The 6,890-nt window shown below is 42.7% G+C and overlaps 1 pseudogene; it reads right to left on the bottom strand.

Annotated features, from left to right (window-relative positions):
- Positions 1–4,887: 4,887 nt before the first annotated feature.
- On the bottom strand, positions 4,888–6,490 carry LOC116531402 (annotated as a pseudogene).
- Between the last annotated feature and the right edge of the window lie 400 nt (positions 6,491–6,890).

Here is a 6,890-nt window from a genome sequence, read left to right as displayed (position 1 = left end):
CCTCATTCTATTCCCCAGATCATCCAGGTCTTCACAAGACTCCTCCCCCAGAACGATGCCTCCTTACAATAGTTGGAGATGTCAGAGACGAGATCATTCATCAGCCCTGGATGTAGCGGTGTGTCTGTGGCCCCAGCTACTCGGGAGGCAGAGGCAGGAGGACTGCTTGAGCCCAGGAGGTTGAGGCTGTAGTGAGCTTTAATCTGCACCACTGCATTCCAGCCTGGGTGACAGGGCAAGACACTGCTTCTTGAAAAACAAAAAAAATCTTAAATAAAAAAAAATTTAAATTTGGAAACTGTATTATAGATAATACCTCTGAAGTAGCTGAAATGATCCCATTTTAATGGTTGTGTAGAGAGAGCTCTTCCGCAGCCTTTCTGGTGCTCCCACTGTGTGTACTGACATACGGTGACCTTGTGTTCAACCTTTCTCCAGGGCTCTGCTTATTTTTCTTCATTTTTTCTTTCTGTTCTTCAAGCTGCATAATTTTTACCTATCCTGTATATCTACCTTCAAAGTTTGCGGATTCTTTTTTTTTTAACAACTCAAATCTCCTGTTGAGCATTTCTAGCAATTTTTAAATTTTTGTTATTGTGCTTTTCAACCCCAAATTCCCATTTGGCTCTTTTTTTGTAATTATTCTCTTTCATGATGTTCTCTATAGATGAGTCATTGCTATCAAGCCCTTTCTAAATTCTTCACAGGTGGTTTCCTTAGTTCCCTGAACACATTTATAATCCTACTTTGGGCACGTCCCTGCTTGGTCTGACATCTGAGCCCCCTCAAAGGCAGTTTCCATTGCCTGTTGTTTTTCCTGGGTATCGGCCATTCTTTGTTTCTTTGCAAGCCTAATGTTTTGTTGAAAACTGGACATTAAATAGCATCTTGTCGTAACTCTGGATACTGACATCCCATGTGGTGACTTGATTTTTTGTCATTTTGGTTGTTTACTTGATTAGCAACGTGGCTGGGCTAAATCTGTGAAGTCTTCTTTTCCTTGCAGTATGATGTCCCTGCTCAGATATTATCCCCTTGATTATGTCTTGTACCCTGGCATCCTAGGGTTCATCCTGGGTCTACATAAATCACTTATTATCAAAGACTGTGCTTAAGCTGCTTGGCCAATTAGATTTTCACCTTCAGCACTGGGTCTATGTGTGGTTGAAGACTGCTTTCACTGCTCAGAGAGTTCATGATTTTGCCCTGCCTTTAGCCAGGGTCTGGTAGCTCAGAGTTTCTCTTTCCTGAAGAGGTGCAGCTTTGGGCATATGCACAGTTTTCCAAATGACTAGGAATCAGTATGATTTTATTTTTAGACCTGGCTTCCTGGGAGTCAGCCTGGGTCAGAGTAACTGTTGCTGAGCCAGTGTGTGGTCAGGAGGCTGTGCTCAAGTCCCTGGAACCAGAAAGGCTCAAGGCCTCTTAATGATGGGTCTTCTATTACTAGGCCTGGAAGCTCCTTCCAATGAGCTGGAGTAGAGCAACCAAGCCCCTGTATTCTTTGTCCCCTACAAATGGAGTCTATGTGACAAGGGAAGCCTCAGTCCTCCATGCTGAGCCCACAGGTAGCACTTCCACAACATAAGACTGGGAAAGACCAAGATGCAGATGACCCGCCCCCACTGGTGTGAAGCTGGAGCTTTGACTGAGAGCTGCGGGAAGAGGGAGTCCCCACCACCCAGAGCTGATGGAAAGGCCGTGGGGATGCAAGTCCTGGCTCAAACGCCATAGACTCTTGCTATTTTGATTGAGACTTTGTATGTTTTCTTGAATGATGGTTTTCCCTTTACTGTTTGCCCTTAGAACAATTACTAGAGGTTTTACATGGTTGTTGGTTTATGCTTTACCTTTTAATTAATTTTCTCCAGTTAAATGGTTGCTTTGCTGAGGGGGTGGGGGGGAAGGGACACTGCCCTTCTGGAAGTCCTGCCCCTGGGCCTTTTGTGCAATCCATAGCAAGTTCTTACTGTGTGAAAGTGGCTTTCTGTGTGAAACTGAAGCCTGATGTGCTGGGGCCAGCCTGCTAATTTACAGTGGGCACCTGTTCAGTGGGGCACCCCCAAACTCAAATCTCCTGGGCCTGACACAAAGAGGAGCCAGAGGAGAATGAGGAGGAATGGAGCACAGAGCTCTTGCTTAGGGCAGTGGGGCCCAGTGGTGCAGAATTCAGCCCCAGACAACAAATATTTACTGATAGAGTTCCCCACTTCAGACCTAATGCATTGCCTGTTTCTTTCCATGAGACATGAGGACAAAGCAAGCGGAGTTTTGCTTATTCTATCCTGTGCTGTATCCCCAGAGCAAGGGCTCCCACCCGACTCCGTGGCAAGTTGGATGGAGCACCACAGTTGCAGCCACACGTCACTTCATAACACTGGCAGAGCTCCTGAGAAAGCTGCCTTCTCCGCCACAATGCACTATTGCCTCAGTGCCTCCTATGTACGAGGAGAGCCAGGCAGAGGAGACACTTCTGCCTGCATCCCAGGAGATGGGCTTGAACTCCATGGGTCCACTTAGATGTGGATTTTCCTCCACCTTTGCCACCCCTGACACAGCAAAACCAACCCCTCCTCTTCTTCCTCCTTCTCAGCCTACTGGACGTGAAGATGAAGAGGATGAACACCTTTGTGATGATCCGCTTCCATTTCATGAACAGTAAATGTGTTTTTTCTTCCTTATGATTTTCTTAATAGCATTTTCTTTTCTCCAGCTTACTTTAAGAAAACAGCACATAATACACACACAAAATATGTGTTCATAGACTGTTTATGTTATCAGTACGGCATTTGGACGACAGCAAGCTATTAATAGGGGAGCCAAAAGTTACACTCAGATTTTCAACTGTGCAGGGGTCAGTGCCTCTGCCCCCAACATCGTTCAAGGGTCACCTGAATATCCATTTTATTTTTTTAATGTTGATTTTTATGTCAATGCTTTTGGGGAACAGGTGGTTTTTTGTTACATGGATAAATTCTTTCGTGGCGATTTCTGAGATTTTGGTGCACCTGTCACCTGAGTTGTGTACACTGTACCAAATGTGTAGTCTTTTATCCCTTACCCCCTTCCCACCCTTCCTTCCAAGTCCCCAGAGCCCATTATATCATTCTTATGCCTTTGCATCCTCATAGTTTAGCCCCACTTATAAGTGAGAACATATGATACTTTCTTTTCCATTCCTGAGTTACTTCACTTAGAATAATGGCCTCCAGCTCCATCCCCAAGTTGCTGCAAAAGACATTATTTCATTCCTTTTTATGGCTGAGTAGTATGCCATGATGTATAGATACCATATTTTCCTTATCCACTCATTGGCTGATGGGCACACAGATTGGTTCCATATCTTCGCAATTGCGAATTGTATATCTACTTTATTTTTATTAGTTTAATTTCATTTCTATATTTCAGAAAACCTACTTGAATACACTTTGAAATGAGAGTCCAACAAAATAGAACAGACTTCAAATGTTGAAAACACAAATTATTACAGTTCAAATCTGAACACTGGTTCTTTACCTCATAAACTTCAACTATAACAAAAAATGAAAGAAAAGAAAAGAAATCTCCAGGAGCTACCTGACAAAAATTCATGCTGAGCCTGAACTTCCAAGTGACCCTACCCACTGGAAACTATATAGGCTCTTACAGGAGAACTGAAGCTGATATTTCTGCACAAATGCCAGGGCTAAGTGAGTGACACAAACACGTTACAGCAGAAGGCCAGGGCCAACTGTTAATTTGTCCACAATTAAGAAACTGACAGACTTAAACTACCATATAAAATGTTACATGTAAATTCTATAACAATACTGTACTAGATACAAGATTTTTTTCTAATTTTCATTTAATAAAAAAAGCTTTAGGCCGAGTGTGGTGGCTCATACCTGTAATCCTAACACAGTGGGAGGAGGCTGAGGCGGGTGGATCGCCCGAGGTCAGGAGTTCGAGACCAGCCTGGTCAACATAGCGAAACCCCGTCTCTACTAAAAATACAAAAAATTAGCTGGACGTGGTGGCGCATGCCTGTAATCCCAGCTACTCGGGAAGCTGAGGCAGGAGAATCGCTCGAACCTGAGATGTGGAGGTTGCAGTGAGCTGAGATTGTGCCACTACACTCCAGCCTGGGCAACAAGAGCGAGAATCCATCTCAAAAATAAATGAATGAATGAATTAATTAATTAATTAAAATAAAAAGGCTTTACACAAACAAGCCATTAGCTTATTTCAAGAAAGAAAACAGAAAATTAGTGTAAGGCCTTGGTTTTAAATCAGCTTAAGCTATATGATATATATATATATTTTTTAATATACATATATATTTTATATACATATATATATATTTTATTGCTTTGGATCTTTTTTTGCAATCCTCTTTCTTAAGTTTTTAGATCCATTCTTCAATTCATATTCTAAAATACATATATTAGCAGAGTCTTCACATAGCACCAGTAGAGTCCTGTGTGAATACAGTAATAATTGCTGGTACACATAGAAGATGCATCAAAAATTGCTATATGCAACAATGAGATCACCCATCCCAACCCTCCCCACTGAAAACTATATAACCTCGTACAGAATCTCAGTGTTCCAAGTCTTAGTGTAACTTGATATCCTAGGGAGCTGCTTGGTCCCTTTCAATTCTTTTTCTTAGAGATGGGTTCAGTTATTTTCCTCCTGGAAAATGCAGTTTTCTGTCAGATCTCACTACATAGTTTATTTCCCACTGAAACATGGGATACGTCATTTATTTCCAGTAAGTGTGATTGTTTTCTTATATGCATTAAAAATGTTTTAAAGTCTTCTCTGACTTTTCTGGATGATCTCCCTTGCCAATGTTTATGTCATTACTGCCACTAACAGCCTGAAGTCAGCGGTGGAACTGCTATTTTATTTCTCACATGTCGCTAGTCCTTCTGCTTTCATAGTTACAGGAAGGGCAAGAGCTGAAGGTATGCTGACACCTACTACGTGGGTCACTGTCTTATTTCCATATGCCAGGTTTTCTTCTACCAACTGCAAAGTTTCCACAACCTGTTCTTGCTTTTTTTGCCACTGCTTCTGATTTAACCTCCGGCGCCTTCATGACTGCACTGGTAACTCGAGGAGGAGTCAGGCCACATGGCTGCTGAGTCGGCACCGATAGTCTCATTACAGGTATACCATGGGCTCCAGGGGTAACTGCTCTCACAGCCAACGCGGTTCCGACAATGTGAGTGCTTCCTGATCCATTCAGATTTGACTTTGTCTGCAGCTGACACAGTGCAAGCTGTGTAGCTGGGATGGTAATCATTTTGGCAGGCTGCATGGTGATTTTGTTTCCATTTTCAGTAGAAGCTGGCATCACAATAGGGCCTGAATGCCTGTCTTTGGAGAGGTGGCTGTCTTTGGACTAGTGCTGGTTATTAATGGTGCACCTGTATGAAGTGACTGAACTGCCACAGTTGAAATTTTCTGGCCCAATGATGTCATTACGACAGGTACTTGCATTGCCACGCAAACTGTTCTTGGAGCTGCTGTTGCTGATACAGATGCAGTGGTAGGTGGAAACCCAGATGAAGCATCGTGAGCAGGGGAAGTGATGTTCACAACTCTAGCTGCATCCTTCTGTGCTCTGGAGCAGTTGATAGGGGATGAATTTTTTCCACCATGAACAGAGGATGCTGCTTTCAGGAGACTTTCTGCAGACAGTGACACTCGCTCTAATGATTTGTCATCCATAGCTCCTGCTGAATCGTAATTACAGATTTCACTTTTGTCATCATCTATGACCACTATGTTTTGGGGTATATTTTTGAACTGATATACAAGCCTCTGTCCTTCAATCTTTGCAAGAATTCAATCCCTTTGGTAGTAGAATCTCAAAGCTCACCCCATGGCTTCATCGTTCATGTCTGGTTTGTTCTTATGCTTTCCCAAAGCTTAGAGACAGCTTTGAATCCACCAGCTTGAATGTGCCTTTTTCTCTCTGAGTCCATTTAATATACCGGGGACAAGTATGTTTTATCTTGAAGTAAATCTAAAAGAAACTTCCACAAATAGATTGTGTTTCCTTTTCCTTGTCTCAGTTTCTTCTTTATCTTAACTCAGGAGATGCATTGGAAATTGGTGATTGCTGGGTCTTTGGTTTATGGCCAACTCTTTCCTTTTTCACTGATTCATGGCTATCTTGTGATGTAGGAATAGGAGAGGTATCCATTGATTCAGACTCTTCAGCTGTCATCTCCACTAGAGTTTCTGTAATGACATCTGGCCTCACGGCAGCATGGGTACATTCTGGAATAGATTCACAAGGAGGAACAAACAATTCCACAGGACTTCTCGAATTCCTCAATCAGGTAGGAGCCTCCATATGAAACAGGGCTTCGGCAGGTTTGATTGTCTTACCTGTACAGTGTGCATTACTGCTATGAACAGATGCTTCCACCGCCCAGATAACCCAGATAAGCAATTCTAGCTGGTTCATGGGTCCCTTGCACAGAGGTGTCACCATGTTTATCCCACGGCTGGAGCTACTGCTTCACCATGACTTATAAAGCATCCTTCTATAATGGATGCGCAAAAGCAGGCATCAGGAGCTATCGACATTTATTATCCTCATTTGTTACTATCATCAGGAAAGTTGGAAGCTGTCTTTTTTAATTCAGATAAATTGGGTCTAAATGTCCGAACCCCCTTTGCTCAAAGCTCTCCAGAAGTGAAGCATGTATTAAACAGTGTTTCTAAATGACCACTGATTTGGCATTTCCCCAATCAAAGTTTTTGTTGTTACTTATTTTTAATTATGTCACATCTATGAAACACAATTTGCCAAAAGCAAGCCCTTCAGCGACCTCTGAGCGCTGAGTTCTTACCACACAGGAGGGAGTTCTGTAATAATCGTGAGTGTTTTC

This window comes from Sapajus apella, unplaced genomic scaffold (genome assembly GCF_009761245.1).
Source record: "Sapajus apella isolate SASKATOON/1434 unplaced genomic scaffold, GSC_monkey_1.0 scaffold70, whole genome shotgun sequence".
In the NCBI taxonomy this organism is placed as follows: domain Eukaryota; kingdom Metazoa; phylum Chordata; class Mammalia; order Primates; family Cebidae; genus Sapajus; species Sapajus apella.
Note: the sequence above shows the minus strand (reverse complement) of the source record. Positions and strands in the feature narration are given on the sequence as shown.